Raw genomic sequence first — 16,766 nt, 5'->3', positions numbered from 1 at the left:
GCCAACATCATCCTGATACCAAAGCCTGGCAGAGACACAACAAAAAAAGAGAATTTTAGACCAATATCCCTGATGAACATCGATGCAAAAATCCTCAATAAAATACTGGCAAACCAAATCCAGCAGCACATTAAAAAGCTTATCCACCATGATCAAGTGGGGTTCATCCCTGGGATGCAAGGCTGGTTCAACATACGCAAATCAATAAACGTAATCCAGCACATAAACGGAACCAAAGACAAAAACCACATGATTATCTCAATAGATGCAGAAAAGGCCTTTGACAAAATTCAACAGCCCTTCATGCTAAAAACTCTCCATAAATTTGATATTGACGGAACGTATCTTAAAATAATAAGAGCTATTTATGACAAACCCACAGCCAATATCATACTGAATGGGCAAAAACTGGAAGCATTCCCTTTGAAAACTGGCACAAGACAGGGATGCCCTCTCTCACCACTCCTATTCAACATAGTGTTGGAAGTTCTGGCTAGGGCAATCAGGCAAGAGAAAGAAGTAAAGGGTATTCAGTTAGGAAAACAAGAAGAAGTCAAATTGTCCCTGTTTGCAGATGACATGATTGTATATTTAGAAAACCCCATCATCTCAGCCCAAAATCTCCTTAAGCTGATAAGCAACTTCAGCAAAGTCTCAGGATACAAAATTAATGTGCAAAAATCACAAGCATTCTTATATACCAGTAATAGACAAACAGAGAGCCAAATCAAGAATGAACTTCCATTCACAATTGCTTCAAAGTGAATAAAATACCTAGGAATCTAACTTACAAGGGATGTAAAGGACCTCTTCAAGGAGAACTACAAACCACTGCTCAGTGAAATAAAAGAGGACACAAACAAATGGAAGAACATACCATGCTCATGGATAGGAAGAATCAATATCGTGAAAATGGCCATGCTGCCCAAGGTAATTTATAGATTCAATGCCATCCGCATCAAGCTACCAATGAGTTTCTTCACAGAATTGGAAAAAACTACTTTAAAGTTCATATGGAACCAAAAAAGAGCCCGCATTGCCAAGACAATCCTAAGTCAAATGAACAAAGCTGGAGGCATCACGCTACCTGACTTCAAACTGTACTACAAGGCTACAGTAACCAAAACAGCATGGTACTGGTACCAAAACAGAGATATAGACCAATGGAAAAGAACAGAGTCCTCATAAATAATACCACACATATACAGCCATCTGATCTTTGACAAACCTGAGAAAAACAAGAAATGGGGAAAGGATTCCCTATTTAATAAATGGTGCTGGGAAAATTGGCTAGCCATAAGTAGAAAGCTGAAACTGGATCCTTTCCTTACTCCTTATACAAAAATTAATTCAAGATGGATTAGAGACTTAAATGTTACACCTAATACCATAAAAACCCTAGAAGAAAACCTAGGTAATACCATTCAGGACATAGGCATGGGCAAAGACTTCATGTCTAAAACACCAAAAGCAATGGCAACAAAAGCCAAAATTGACAAATGGGATCTCATTAAACTAAAGAGCTTCTGCACAGCAAAAGAAACTACCATCAGAGTGAACAGGCAACCTACAGAATGGGAGAACATTTTTGCCACATACTCATCTGATAAAGGGCTAATATCCAGAACCTACAAAGAACTCAAACAAATTTACAAGAAAAAAACAAACAAACCCATCAAAAAGTGGGCAAGGGATATGAACAGACATTTCTCAAAAGAAGACATGCATACAGCCAACAGGCACACGAAAAAATGCTCATCATCACTGGCCATCAGAGAAATGCAACTCAAAACCACAATGAGATACCATCTCACACCAGTTAGAATGGCAATCATTAAAAAGTCAGGAAACAACAGGTGCTGGAGAGGATGTGGAGAATTGGAGCACTTTTACACTGTTGGTGGGATTGTAAACTAGTTCAACCACTATGGAAAACAGTGTGGCGATTCCTCAAGGATCTAAAACTAGAAATACCATATGACCCCAGCCATCCCATTACTGGGTATATACCCAAAGGATTATAAATCATGCTGCTATAAAGACACATGCACTCGTATGTTCACTGTGGCACTATTCACAATAGGAAAGACTTGGTATCAACCCAAATGTCCATCAGTGACAGACTGGATTAAAAAAATGTGGCACATATACACCATGGAATACTATGTAGCCATAAAAAAGGATGAGTTTGTGTCCTTTGTAGGGACATGGATGCAGCTGGAAACCATCATTCTCAGCAAACTATCGCAAGAACAGAAAACCAAAAACCGCACGTTCTCACTCATAGGTGGGAACTTAACAATGAGATCACTTGGACTCGGGAAGGGGAGCATCACACACCGGGGCCTATTATGGGGATGGGGAAGCGGGGACGGATGGCATTGGGAGTTATACCTGATGTAAAGGACGAGTTGATGGGTGCTGACGAGTTGATGGGTGCAGCACGCCAACATGGCACAAGTATACATATGTGACAAACCTGCACATTATGCACATGTACCCTAGAACTTAAAGTACAATAATAAAAAAAAAAAGATCAATACAAAAGAAAGTAAATATGGAGATTTAAAAAATATGTGTAAGAAATAGAAAGCACACAATAAGGTGAAAGATTTAAACCTAAATATATCAATAATTACATTAATTAAAAATGAGATAAATATTCCAGTTACAAGACGAAGATTTATAGACTGAATTTTAAAAAACTTAAGCGATTGTATCTAAAACATAAAGAAAGGTTCAATGTAAAAAGATGAAAAAGATAAATCACTTTAACCCTAACATCTCCTCTCCAAAAAAACCCTGCTGTAGCAATATGAGAAAAAACAGACTTTAAAGCCAAAACATTACTAAAAACAAAGAGAATCACTTTCAATACCTGTACCATGAATATATAATAATACCTAAGTTAAGTATACCTAATAACATACCCACAATACATAATAATGCAAAACCGGACAAGAACTATAAAGAAAAATTTAAACAAATCCACAATCTTAAGGGAAGGCTTTAACGCCTTTAAGTAATTAACAGAACAAATGGACAAAAGGATGTAAGTTAATATAGAGGATTTGAACAATAAGTTTAACACAAACTATATATAAATTATACAGAACACTACAACCAACAAGGTGAGGATACACATGTAAAAAACATACAAATACACATGGAGAACATTTATAAAAATGGATTATATATTGAGTCTTAAAGGAAGTTTTGACAAATTTCAAAAATATTGACACTGACATCATACAGACCATGTACTCCGATCATAATAAAATTAAACTTGAAATCATTCATAAAATATATCTGTAAATATTTCATGTCCAATAATGAAGAAAGACATATTTCTAAATAACCCACAAGTCAGAGAAGAAATCACAATGGAAATTAAAAATGCTGGCTGGGCGCAGTGGCTCATGCCTGTAATCCTAACACTTTGGGAGGCTGAGGAGGGCGGATCATCTGAGGTCAGGAGTTCGAGACCAGCCTGACAAACATGGTGAAACCCCGTCTCTACTAAACATACAAAAAGTTAGCTGGGTGTGGTGGTGGGCACCTGTAATCCCAGCTACTCGGAAGGCTGAGGCAGGAGAATCTTTTGAACCCAGGAGGCAGAGGTTGCAGTGAGCCAAGATTGCACCACTGCACTCCAGCCTGGGTGACAGAGTGAGACTCCGACTCAATAAAACAAAAACAAAAATCAGCCAGACGAGGTGGCATGTGCCTGTAGTCCCAGCTACTTGGGAGGACGAGGCAGAAGAATCGCTTGAATCTGGGAGGCAGAGCTTGCAGTGAGCGGAGATGGAGCCACTGCACTCCAGCCTGGGTGACAGAGTAAGATTGCATCTCAAAACAAAGAAACAAACAAATGAACAAACAAAAACAAATATAGGGATTCAATAAATTCAAATAAATTTACAAAAGGTTAATTGATAATTTGTTTTGTTTTGGTGAAACTTGATAAGCTGATTCTAAAATGTATACGAAAATGCACAGGGCTGAGACTATCTAAATCACTTCTGAAGTAGGAAGTAGGAGAATTTCCTCTGTTAGATATCAAAACTCATTATAGAGCCATAGTAATTAAGAGAGTATGGCATTAGTGCAAGAATAGACAAACACACAGTGAAACAGCCCAGAAACAAACCAAACATATATGCACTTGACTTATGACAAAAGTAGCACTACAGAGCAACGCTGGGGGAAAAAATGAAGTTTTCAAAACATTAGGCTTAGTAATCTGGGTATCCTTATAAAAAAAAGAAACGAAGTTGGATATACCACTTCACACCATATACAGTAATCAATCAGATGGACTGTAGACTTAAATGTGAAAGGCAAAACAATAACACTTTTAAATAGAAGAATATCTTTGTAACCCTGGGTAGGAAAGACTTCTTAAACACGGAAGAACCCTTGAGCCCAGGAGTTCGAGACAGCAGTGAGCTATGATTGCACCACTGCACTCCAGCCTGGGTGACAAAGGGAGATCCCATCTCTAAAAAATAAAAATAAAAGTAAACATGGCACAAAATCACCAACTATAAAAGATTGATAACCTTTAAATTAAATGAGCTTCTAGTCATCAAGAAACACCACTAAGACAGTGAAAAAGTAAACCACTGAGTGGCAGAAGATAACTGCAACACATATGACCGATAAAGGGGTCATAGGCAGAACATATAAAGAAGTCTTACAAATCAATACAAAAAAATACAAACAACCCACAGAAATGTAGGCAAGAACTCTAAATGGGCATGTCTCATAAACACATGAAAAGTTAATCTCATGAATAATCAGGTAAATGTAAATTAAAACCACAATTAACTTACCCACCAGAACAGCTAAAATTAAAGTCTGACAATACTAAATATTGGTATTGGTAAGGATGTGGTGCCCACAGTATTGTATTCACTGCTGGAAGGAATGTAAAATTAACATTACTGTTTTGGAAAATAGCTTGGCATTACTTACTAAAGTTGAAAATAAGTAATGCTCAAGGAACCAACAATTCCTGTCCTAGGAATACACTCAACAGAAATATGTGCACATGTGTAAAAATATACAAGAATGTTAACAGCATTTATAATATAAACTGAACAACTCAAATGTCCATCAACAGAATGGATACATATGGTATATTCATTAAATAGCATACAGCAATGAAAATGGATAAACTATTGTTATAGGCAAAAACATAGGTAAATGACAAGCCAGACACAAAGGATATCTTGTTTAATTCAATTTATATAATGTTCAAAAACAGGCTAAATTAAACTACAGTCTTAAGGACACATTTTGGCAGTAAAATTATATAGAAAAGGTACAAAGTATTTACCATATAAATCAAGATAGTGATTACTTTTGCAGGGGAAAAGGTGGTTGTAATTGGGAAGAGGCTATGGGCTTCCAGGATACTAGCAACTGTCTATTTCTTGATCTGAGCAGTGATACATGAGTGTTCACAGTATAATAATTTAGGTGTATATTTATATTTTAGGCATTTTTTAGAATATGTAAATTATATTTCACAATAAAAAGTTTAAATAATACTTTCAGAAAATAATACTATATTGCCTTGTATAGTCAATTAACCTCAGGACAGAAACAAGGTTGAAGCATTTGAGTAGGGGTAAAACTGAGTAGGAATCTTATTGTGGAAGTATATTGGATAAGGATATTAACATTCAACTAAACTGTAAAGTTTCTAAGAACGAGGATTGTGTCTAATTTCTTTGTCAAATATCCTAATGGCCACGTTTGGTCCCTGGCATATGATATGATTTAATCAATATGGTAAAAGAATGGATGCTTTCTTAATACTTTCCACAAAGTGGCAAAGTAGTAGTCCAACAACATGGATCTCCCAACTATCAAGAAACCAACTAAAATTCTTCCCTAGAAAAGTATAAGTCACTAGCATACGAAACATTCCATGTTTCATTAGGTGGAAGAAATAATGAAAATAACTACTCCTTTGGAATTAATTCTGACATACAAGCATAAAATAATGAAGTGGAAGTGAGACGCATGAGAGAGAAACCATGATGCCATCTTTCAGTTCACAAGAATTAGAAGGAACACTAGGATTAGCGATTCTTTAGGAAAGAGAATTTGATCAAGTTTAAAGAAAAAAGCTGTATGATGCCATAGCAGAAATCATACTGTAATAAAGTTTTTTGAAAAAGAGATAAAGTTTCTAAAAAGTAAAATTCTGGGCCAGGCGCGGTGGCTCACGCCTGTAATCCCAGCACTTTGGGAGGCCGAGGTAGGCAGATTGCCTGAGGTCAGGAGTTTGACACCAGTCTGGACAACATGAAGAAACCCCATCCCTATTAAAAATACAAAAAAATTAGCCAGGCGTGGTGGCATGCGCCTGTAATTCCAGCTACTTGGGAGCCTGAGGCAGGGGAATTGCTTGAAGCCGGCGGGTGGAGGTTGCAGTGAGCTGAGATCACACCACTGCACTCCAGCCTGGGTGACAGAGCGGGACTCCATCTCAAAAAAAAAAAAAAGTAAAATTCTTACACTATACAAACAAGTTAATCTGACACTATAAAAACAGTTAAGCTCACACCTGTACTCCCAGCACCTTGGGAGGCTGAGGCGGGCAGATCACTTGAGGTCAGGAGTTTGAGACCAGCCTAGTCAACATGGTGAAACCCCATCTCTATTAAAAATACAAAAATTATCCGGACGTGTTGGTCGGCACCCATAATCCCAGCTACTTGGGAGGCTGAGGCAGAAGACTCACTTGAACCCGGGAGGTGGTGGTTGCAGTAAGCCAAGATCATGCCACTGCACTCCAGCCTGGGTGACAAGAGTGAGACTGCCTCTCAAAAAATAAAAAATAAGTTAATCTGATAAGAAAGAAAAGAAAGTGGCATCTAAAGAATCCAATATGGTTGTTGCATAAGGTGTGCTATGATAAGTTCAGAATTTTAAGAGACTTGTAAAACAAGGAGAATCTTGTAAGTAAAGTAAGAGCCCAGAATGAGTGGAGGTTGATGAGAAAATGTTAAGAACAATAAAAAGGACTTGAAAAATACATGTAGAGTAACAACAAGAAAGAAAGTTCAGGCCCACTGCTTGGGGCAGATGGTGCAGTGTTAGCAGATGATGCAGAGAAAGCAGAATTATGTAACTCCTATTTTGCTTTGATTCTCTATTAAGGGGAAATATTCAAAATGAAAGGGGCGGAAGGAACATGCTCAAAGGAAATCTGAAACATATCATACAGTAAGGATCTAGGTAGGCTTCCTCAAGGAGGGGAGACTTGTGCTGTCTCTGAAAAATAATACTGGGAAAATAGAACATACTAAATAGGAAGAATAGATTGGGAAAAGACCGAGGTAGGGGGTGAAGCCTTCTAAATACTGTATTTCATCAATTTTAGAACACAGTATCTTGTCCACATTTTAACATCCCTAAAATTGGAAAGTATCCTAAAATAAATGGTAAAAAGCATTGTGCATAGTTAACTGGCAGTACTTTTTTCTTTCTTAGAGGTATACAGAATAACAGTGTGTCTTACAACTGATGATGTTTTAGATTTAATGTCCTCCCTGAGATTCTGTAGAACCTATGCCAATCAGAGTAGAGGTCAAGGATCCTAAATCCTGATTAATCAGCTCATAAGAATTTTAAGGCAAAATTTAAGTTATAAATTCCTCTAAATCTCACAATAAACTAAAACAACTCATACCCTAATAGCATTAATTTTGGAATCTACTCTTGTATCTTCTTTTCCATTCTCTGTCGGTTTTGCTTCTTCTTGTTTCTTCTTTTCTCCTAACCAGTCTACTACATTTGCTTCTCCACTCTCCTCCTTATTCCCTCTCTTTTCTATTGTTTCTCCCTTTTAAATCATCCCCCTTTTAAAAAATTAAAAAGTAGACAGCTCAAATGTTCTACATGTTTCCTAGTAAAATCATGAAAGTCACATCTCACATCTACAAATTCCATGGCTGATTTTATTTTTGTGCATCCGTGTACTTACGGAACTGGGATAGCTTCTCCAAAGCAGTATCTTTCCAAATGTGGTCTGAAATCTACTGAATCAGAATCTCTAATGTGGATCCCAGAAATCCGTGACCTCAACAAGTTCTACATTATCACTATTATGAAGAAAAAGCTAGGCTGGTAGCTTCCTTCCTTCTTCCCTCCCTTCCTCTCATCAGGTCCCTCCCTAAGTCCCTCCCTTCCTTCCTTCCTTCCTTCCAGACAGGGTCTCATGCTGTCACCCAGGCTGGAGTACAGTGGCATAATCATGGCTCACTGCAATCTCAATCTCCCAGGCTCAAGAGATCCTCCCACCTGAGCCTCCCAAGCAGCTGGACTACAGAGCACACACCACCATGCCTAGCTAATTTTTTGCTATTTTTTGTAGAGACAGTTTCACCATGTTGCCCAAGCTGGTCTTGAACCCATGAGCTCAGGAGATCCATCCACCTTGGCCTCCCAAACTGTCAGCATTACAGGTGTGAGCCACTGCGCCTGGCCTTTATGAGATTTCGATAAAAGCCAAGTTAATGTTCTTCAGTGAATTATTACAGTAGTAACAATTCCCAACTCTTTCATTTAGTTTCAAATTTTGATCACAAAATGTTTCTTAATCCTAATGTTTTCTTATCCCAGAGAAGAAAATTGTTAAGTATACTGTATTTGCAGTTTCAAAACTATAATAGATGACTTCTGGTGCTTTCCAAGGTGAGCACAGTTCACTTAATTGGAGAGGAGAGTACAGCACAGGGAGAGAGAGCCCTGGAAATATGCAGAGGGATCAGTGATACATCAGTATTTAGAGGTCACTAAATACCAGAATTCAGCAAAGAACTGATCAGAACATGTATGTGAGGAAATTACCCAAAGCTGGGGAGGGAACCACCTGAACAAGTTAGAGGGAATAGTACCCAGCACTCACTCAACACTGGAGACATTGCCTGTTGCCACTAGCCAAAATGGGAAAACTCTTAATTCACAGGGCATTGAGTAGAGCACTCAAAAAGGTTTTGCCCCCATGATGAGAAATAATTAGCCGCAGACTGAGCAGTGCTGTAGTTAAGCCTAATGGATCATAAGAGTAAGACCCTAAAGGATCAAACAGTTTCAAAGCAACTTAACTACACTCCAGAACAAAGCTCACTGTTTTATATAAATATAAGATTTATAAAAACATAAAAATATCCAGCACCTACCAAAGTAAGAGACCCAATTGAAGATCACTAGACACAAAGAAACAAGGAAACATCACCCATAATGAGGAAAATAATCACTGAACTGAAATTGACATAGAATTGCCATAGATATTAGCATTAGTAGAAAAAGATTAAAATAGTTATTGCAATTGTATTTCATGTGTTCAAAAAGTTAATTAGAGACATAGAAGATATAAAAAAGACTCAAATCAAAATTCTGGAGAAGAAAACTACAATATGTGAGTGAGATGAAGAAAACATTGAATGGATTAATGTCAGACTAGACACTGCCACTGCTAAGACTAATAAACATAAAGGCATGGCAACAGACACTATCCAAAATAAAACACACAGATAAAAAATCAAAAAGAATTAAAAGAGCATCAATGAGCTGTCGGATAACTTCAAGCAACCCAACATATGTGTAACTGGAGCCCTTGAAGGAGAAGAGAAGGGAGGGGACAGAAAAATATATGAATAATGGCCAAAAAATTTCCACATTTGATGCAAACGATAAATCCAGAGGTCCAAGAAGCTTGATAAATTCAAAGCACAAGACACGAAGAAAATGCCACCAAAGCCTATCATAATCAAAGTGCCCAAAACCAGTGATTAAAGGAAAATCATAAAAGTAGTGAGAGAAATGAGACACATTACATACAAAGGAACAATGACAAGAATTAAGGAGATTTCTCATCAGAAACAATGCAAGTGAGAAGACAGCTGAACATGTTTAAAGTACTGAAAGAAAAAAGTCAATGTATGTAGAGCAAAATTTCTTTTAAAAACAATGGTGAAATAAAAACTTTTCAGATGTACAAAAACTCAAAGTATTCGTCACAGCAGAATCACACTCCCTTTAACAAAAATGTTAAAGGAAATCTTTCCAGCAAAAGGAAAACCATACCAGATGGAAATATGGATCTACATAAAGGCATTAAGCACACTAAAAATGGAAATGACACCAGTACATATATAAGATTTTTTTCTTTAATATCTAAATCACTTTTTTAAAATGCCTATTTAAATGTTATTAAGTATATTACGTATAAAAGCTAAATATATGAGAATAACAGCATATAGGCTGGTAGAGGAGAAATAGAGGTGTATTGTTAAGTTTCGTAAACATATGTGAAATAGAATAATACCACTTGCAAATAAACTGTGATAAGATGTACACTAAAGACCCTAAAGGAACCACTAAAATAACAGAGGTATTAGCTAGCAAGGCAAGGAGATAAAATGGAATAAAAATTCACGAAAGAAGGAAAAAAGCCATAAGTAGTTGTAACATTTAGTTATAAAACCAAAGAGAACAAAAGAGAGAAGTTGTTTTTAACTTATCAAAATTCAAAAGAAAACAGAAACATCATTAATCATTAAGCAAATGAAGGTTAAAATCATGAGATACCATTACAGACTTAATTAGAATGGTTAAAATGTAAAAGGCTGACTATATTAACTGTTTGCAAGGACAATGGAGGAACTGGTGGGAATATAAAACGATATAATCATTTTGGAAAACAACTTGGCAGTTTCCTAAAAAACAACTATTATATGTTCTAGCCATTCCACTCCTAAGTATTTACCCACAGTAAATGAAATCCTTTGTCCACAGAAATACTTGTACCCAAATGTTCATAGCAGCTTTATTAGTAATAGTCAAACAGTGGTATAGTGGTATAGCCATACAATAGAATACTATTCAACAATAAAAAGGAATTAAACACTGACACACATTACAACATAAATGAATTTCAAAATATTTATGCAGAGTGGAAGAACCTCAGAAACTTCCAAAAGCTGTCTACTAACTCTGAGATACCATATCCTGCAAGGCTCTCCATGATCTGACCCTCTTGATCTCTTTGACTTCATCTCCTGTACTCTCCTTGCTCACAGTAGCCACACTGACCTCCTTACTATTCCTTGACTATGCCACATCCTCTCACCTCAGAGTCGTCCCTCTGCCTGGCAATTCTATTCCCCATTGTTTATGCCTTCACTTCCTTTAGATCTCTGCTCAAACATCATCAGAAGCCTTCCACAAACACCATTTATTTAAAAGAACACTCAACACCTTCTGTGATTCTTTGTTTCCTTTAACTTGCTTTACTTTTCTTCATGGCATTTATAATCATCTAACATATTACATATTTGTTTATTTTTTAAAAATCTCTCTCTGCTCTCTCCACTTGCCACCACCACAGTTGTATGCCCAGTGTCTAGAAGAGTATCTAGAACACAGTAAATGTTCAAATGCTTCTGCTTTTCTAATAATCAGGTCAGAAAAGCAGACATTGTACCAAATTCTGAAAATTTTCAGAAATATCCAGCAGTTAATCAAGGGATCTATAATCACTGACATAAGTTTTTTAAAAAGAACATACATCAACTTAACAAGCTTTGCAGTGCACAAATAGTAAACTGTTAACTATGGCTACCTTTCAACAAATTAAAAACTACTTCTCTCTTTTGTTCTCTTTGGTTTTATAACTAAATGTTATAACTACTTATGGCTTTTTTCCTTCTTTCAGAAATGTCCCAAAACTTCTGTCTAAAGATTAAAAAATATACTCAAATATATACTTATCTATATGGATAATTGTAAAAAGTAATTATTTTAAGTTAATTGAAAATTCTGAAAAATGGCTAAATATGTACTTAATGATTAAGAGTGGCTATGCATATATTTGCCTTTTTAAAATATTGATTTAAGGATTCTTAATGTGTTTTTACAACATGTAATTTTGAGAACAAATTGTGTACAGCAGAAAACATTTGGTATCATAATAATCTGATTTCTTTACAAACACAGAGCAGAAGTCCACTGGTAAACATTTAAATAACTTAGAGTAAACACATTCTAGACAGCATATAATTTATTGCCAAGGGCTCCAGAGTCATAGCTATTTAATTAAAATAAATCTGGACTATACTTTCATTACCTAACTATTATACTTAAGGCACTGATACTAACATAATGACTTCACACTTACTTCAACATCAAAAGTCACCAAAAAGAATATATATAGCTTAACAAGCATCAACTAAACCACCAAAAAGAGTAAAAATCAATAGAGAAAAAGGTCTCCGTCCATTTATTTAATAAATATCTAATGAGCATCTTATATAGGTATTAAGTGTAGCACTCGAGTCCCTACCCACCTGAATTATTATTCAAAATGTTTCCAGATTAAAATAAAAACATTAGAATACAACACTAGAATGGGTTCTCATTAAAGATTCTTATTAAGTGCCAACTAAGAGCATTGACAGTATGCCAGATAAACTGGTTTCCTACTACTTCTTAGACAAACAATAAATCTCTTCAGCTTTCTAGTATCTGAAAAATGAGGATAATACCCCTTATCTAGCATCCAGATAGCAGGTACTATATCATTTATTGGTCTCTATAACGCAATTGTCAATTAATCATATCTGACTTATATTAACTTTTACTAAGGTTTTAAACTATTGTTTAAATACTTAAGTTTTGTGAATTCCTGTCTAGGTAAGTTCCTTCAAGGAAGAAACTGTGATGTACTTTTCAGAATCCTCTATTATCAATTAGTGTTGTTACTAAATATTAAGTATTTGGGAAGGAGAGCTGAGGAAGACGCAGCTTTGTAAAATATTCCTTTTGTACTTTTGTATGACAAGTGACAAAAATGGGGAAAATAATGTAATTACAGTGTGTTCTAAATTAAACTAGCAAGTCAACAAATAAGCAGCTTTACTTCTGTCCAGATTCAAGAGAAGGGGAATTAGACTCCACCTATTGGTGGGGGAGTAGCAAGGTCATAATGTAAAAGGCCATGTGGAATGGGAGATATTTTTGTGGGTATCTTCAGAAAATACAGTCTACCACAACCTGTATGCAAAAAAACTATAAATATTCCAAAATATTAAAGAAGATAAATACAAATGCAAGAATATCCCATATTCACAGGTAGGAAAACTAGATATTGTAAAGATGTCAATTTCCTCTACCAAGGCAACTCCCAACTTCCCAACAAGACTGTGTATGGACTTTAAAAAGCTGATTCTGAATTTCATGTGGAGGAATAAAGAGCCAAGTATAGCCAAAACACTCCTGAAAAGGAAGCATACTGTGGAAGTATTGTACAATCAGATATCAAGCTTTATCTTAAAACTGTCATAATTAAGATAGTATGTGGAATTTGGTGCAGAATAGACTGACAAATGGAATAGAAAATAAAGATCAGAGACATATGGAATTACATGCAACTCTGGAATTATAATATGCCTCAGAAGTAGCACCACAGAAATCAGGTAATAGTGACATACAAGTGATTTTTCAAGATGGAATAAAACAAAATTTTATTGATGTCTATCTCATACCACCAATTCCAGATGGATTAAAGACTTGAATGTTAAAAGCAAAATATTTAAAACACTCAATTAAATATATAAAGAAATATCTTCTTGAATCCTCCAAGAGAGGATTTCTTGAACAAGCCACCAAAGTAGGAACCATAAAAGACTGATAATTTAAACTATTTTTAAATTGAGAACTTCTTTTTATCAAGACACCATAATGAATGTGACAATATACCTCTTACTATGTAAATCTAATGATGATAAATCTAGAAAATCTGTGATAATTGTTGATGAGATTATTTGTCCCAAAGTAACTTTTACACTAACTAGCAAAGTAGAAATCTTTGATTTCTACAAAATTCAGAGCAGATATAAATAAAACTCACCAAATACCTATATCTAACAATAGCTTCGATCTTACTACTCTAATGGCACCCATAAATCTTTTATGCCAGATGGAGGTCAATACGGTAAATATACATGCAAATTTTAAAAATCAGTAAACAAATACTTTGACCATAGCCAATGTCTCAACCAAATCATGTGATTTTTAAATGATAGATTAAACAGTGAAGATGGTAAGAAATCTAAGTCATAATAATCTCATTAAATCATTAACATGCTCAGTAGCATTCAATAGACACCAAATCTTGCTGGGCACCAGGTGCTGCAGAATATACAAATAGTGGAGACATAGTCTCTACTTGTTAGGCCTATAATCTAGTTAGCAAGCATTAAATACAGCTATAGAGAGATAAGTCAAATTTCAATCTAAATCTCGAATCAATCTGTTTTCCTTCATCTCCACTATCTCTAAGCTACTAACATCTATTTCTTGGACCTCTGTAACCCTTCCTAATGATCTCTTGAATTCATTTCATTTTATCATAATTTAATCACTATACTGCAGCTATAATAACCTTTCTGAATTCAAGAGGACCACAGATGTATTCTTTGGAGCAACTGACTCTAGATTCAGAAACACCAGGCACAGGGCTAAAAAGCCTGTACTGAAGAAAGGCCAAAAGTCTTTATCTAATCTTCCTCTATAACTTTGTAAGATGAGCACCTACCTGCCGTAGGGGGAAAATGAGAATTCTTCTTCAGAAAACTAAATAAGAACAACCTCCAGATACTGATATTTGGAGGTATCCCTAAGGAAAATGCCAGTTTGCCCAAGCACCCTTAAGTGAAGTCCACCAGAAGACAAGCAATCTAGTTTTTAATATCTCAGAAAAACAAGCAAACAAAAAAACCTATTACACCCATAGACACAATGCTATCAAGAAAGGAAAAGAGAACAAGAAAAAGCTCTTGTAAACTAAATATCATAATAGCAGAAAAAAAGAATTCAAAGGGAAAAGTTACAGAGAAAGCTGAGGAAATCTTTCAGAAAATAGAGTGAAAATCAGACAAGCAACCCAAGAGTTCCAACACCCAAGAGAACAGGGACTGCCAAATTTTTTCTGCAAAGAACCAGAGAGTAGATGGCTTAGGCTTCGTAGTCCATACAGTCTCTGTTGCAACTACTTAACTGTGCTGTTACAGTGTGAAAGCAGCCAAAGAAATGTGTAAGCAAATGGGATGGACAGAGGCCAGACATAGCCTCTGAATCAGTTTGCTGACCTTTAGAATTAAAGAGAAAAAAAAAAAAAAAAAGCAAAATGAGAAGACACAGAAGAATAAATGACCAAAGAAAAATCTAAGAAAATTACCCAGAACTAAAGAACATGAATTTTTAGAAAGAAACAGTCCAACACAATGACATCATCATCAAATTTCAGAATACCAGGGATGAACTAATCACAAAAGCTCCCAAAGAGGGAAAAAACAAAACAAACAAAACCAGGACTGGGAAATCAGCTGGGAGCGGTAGGTCATGCTTGTAATCCCAGCACTTTGGGAGGCTGAGGTGGGCGGATCACAAGGTCAAGAGATTGAGACCATTCTGGCCAACATGGTGAAACCCCGTCTCTACTAAAAATACAAAAATTAGCTGGGTGTGGTGGTGGGCGCCTGTAGTCCCAGCTACTCAGGAGGCTGAGGCAGGAGAATCGCTTGAACCCAGGAAGTGGAGATTGCAGTGAGCGGAGATTGTGTCATCGCACTCCAGCCTGGGTGACAGAGCGAGACTCCATCTCAAAAAACAAAAAACAAAACAAAACAAAACAAAAAACTGGGAAATGATATCATACTAGCTTTTTAAAGTATAAACAAAAAAAAGATAGAAAGGCTTGAATATTGAAAGAGAATTCCAACTAGAATTCTATATCTAGTGAAATTAGCAATCACATATCAGGAGAAAATAAACGCATTTTTAAAGAAATACAATTACTTATATTTATCTCCAAAGTACCCTTAATTAGAGGGCTACTGCAAGACTACTCCAGTAAAACAACAGAATAAACCAAAAATGAGGAGGGCATAATACCTAGGAAAATAGAGATGTAAACACAGAAAAGCAGCCAAGGAAAGTCCCAGAACAGGAGTTGCACAACAAGTCTTGAAAGTCCACATAGGAAGTGGGGGGAAGAAGAGTTCAGAAGAAAATCTTTAAAATAAAGAATGGAACTGATATATTTGAGCATATAAGAAATATTATTGGCCAAGTGCGGTAGCTCATGGCTGTAATCCCAGCACTATGGGAGGCCAAGGCAGGCAGATCACAAGGTCAAAAGTTTGAGGACAGACTGGCCAATATGGTGAGACCCTATCTCAACTAAAAATACAAAAATTAGCCAGGCGTGGTAGGCGCCTGTAGTCCCAGATACTCAGGAGGCTGAGGCAGGAGAACTGCTTGAACCCAGGAGGCACAGGTTGCAGTGCGCCGAGATTGTGCTATTGCACTCCAGCCGGGGCAACAGAGTGAGACTCTGTCGCAAAAAAAAAAAAAAAAAAAAAACGGAAAGAAAAAGAAATAATACTGATAGTATGTGACATAGATGTGGAGCATTTAGAGAAAATTAACCGCAGATACACAGAAAGCCAGGCAACTAAAAAATGAGGCAATTATTAACTTTTTAAAAAGTAAAAGGTGGTACTGTATTTCACTATTTGACTTATCAGAAAACAGTATCTCCATAATCCATATGATGAGTTTATATTATATTAATTTAACCAAAAATTGTAATATATGTAATTATATAGGGGAAGGGAAGTAGGAGAGCAAGGTGGGAAGCTAGAGCTTCACATACCATAAGAAAAAAAAATCTAAACCTGATT

At 36.1% G+C, this 16,766-nt stretch overlaps 1 protein-coding gene across 3 annotated transcripts in view; it reads right to left on the bottom strand.

The window, feature by feature from the left end:
• Positions 1–16,766, bottom strand: part of STX17 (syntaxin 17) — a 77,046-nt gene that overhangs the window by 36,869 nt on the left and 23,411 nt on the right. The gene's annotated exons all lie outside the window — the stretch shown is intronic.

This window comes from Papio anubis, chromosome 13, assembly GCF_008728515.1.
Source record: "Papio anubis isolate 15944 chromosome 13, Panubis1.0, whole genome shotgun sequence".
NCBI classification, from domain to species: domain Eukaryota; kingdom Metazoa; phylum Chordata; class Mammalia; order Primates; family Cercopithecidae; genus Papio; species Papio anubis.
This window is presented reverse-complemented; position numbering and strand designations above follow the sequence as displayed.